Source organism: Apteryx mantelli, chromosome 1 (genome assembly GCF_036417845.1).
Source record: "Apteryx mantelli isolate bAptMan1 chromosome 1, bAptMan1.hap1, whole genome shotgun sequence".
Lineage (NCBI taxonomy): Eukaryota > Metazoa > Chordata > Aves > Apterygiformes > Apterygidae > Apteryx > Apteryx mantelli.
Window position 1 is genome coordinate 110,944,827 of NC_089978.1, and position 1,705 is coordinate 110,946,531.

Here is a 1,705-nt window from a genome sequence, read left to right on the forward strand (position 1 = left end):
CTGCGCGGGGCTGCGGTGCCGGCGGCGTGCGGACGCCGCGCTATATAGCGGCGGGGCGGCGCCGGTGCCGGCGGGCGGCCGCTGCCTCCAGCAGCCCCCGCCCCGCGGCAGCCGCCGGTCTGGGGGTGCCCCAAACCGCCCAAACTTGAGACTCCTCGGGTCGTTTCTGCAAAATCCCGCGCTGTTGGCGTCGTTCGCCAGTAATAACTTACTGACGTCTCCGTGTGATCAAGACCCAGATCCGTGTGGATTACATATCTATTAACGGCTATCCATATTTTTTTTCTGTAAACTGTGTTTTCCCTCACAGAAATAGGAATAAATACTTTTGCCAACTGAAAAATACTTATATATACGCATACGTACATGTATAAACTCCTTTCTCCCTCTGCCCTAGAAGGTCCTGCAGCCAGCTTCACATTGTTGCCACTCTTAAAACACCCTGTGGTAATTCTTTTGGAGCTCTTCAAAGGACTGCTGTAAAGACTTTGTCCTTCTGAGTCATGTTCTTAAGGGTTAAACATACACAGTTTGTAGATTTCCAAAGGCACATATTCATTCCATGCATCAGTCTATTACTCGTGTGCTTGTGAATGGTTTGATTTTTAACAGGACAGATCGTTACAGAGCATAGGTTTAAAGAACATCCTGTAGGCAAATTCTTCAGTAGTTTGCTAGACAACAACTTTCGCAGAACTCAGCTGGAGATCATATATACATGTCACGTTTGTAAGTCATGTTCCCTCTGAATGCTTGTAGCCAAGTTTGAAGTCAATATATCTCAGATTATTAAGGATTTCTAAAACACTTGATGGATTTTCTAGCTACTTTAAAGCAGGTACCTGCGATCTTGCTGAAAAATGCACATGAAGTTTATAAGCAGTAATGGAAAATTATTTGAAGCACTACAATGTTTTGCTCCCAACTTTGATTTCTTAATAATAGAGTTATTCATTTGACTGATAAACACTTTTCCCCATTAATTTTAGGCTTCCAAGCCAATATCTTTTTTTTCCAGATCTATAGGTAAGTTGAGCGCTGATCTAAAACTGGTCATACCGGTCATAGGTACTAAAATGGAGAATTTATCTGAACTCTCCCTGGTATCTGAAATTCAACCTTGTCTTCATGTGAAGCTGATGGTATTGCAGAAGAAGAGGAGCATAACCAAAAATGTATAACAAATACACAGGGGATTTTGAAAAACATATGGTAACCAAAACCTTACAGCTCTATATGTTTGTAACTTACTTCAGTGCCATAAATTTGAGGGAGTTTAAGTCTCGCTAAATTATCCAGGGTCTTAAATTATGTCCAGAGGAGGTGGGGAAAATTACAAAGATGTTTAAAGTTTTCCAGAGTGCAATAATCTCCTACTCTGTCAGGAATGACAAGTAAATACAGTAAGGGATGAAATTCCCCAGATTGGTGGGAATCTTATCTTGAATACCTGCCACGGATACCAAAAAGATCTTCCTACTTTTTCTTATGCATTTGCAAGACTTAGTTATCTTATCATTTCACAAAGGCGCAGTTTGTTGAACTGAAATTGTATCTGTCTTATATTTGCCCAGCTAAAGAAACTATCCAGGCGGCCACAACACCGTCTCTTTTCCAATGGAATTAACTGTGCAGAAGGAAACATAAAACAAATTCTGTCTTTAGTGAATTATCCAGCACTTTTTTGACATGCTTTATGCTAGTT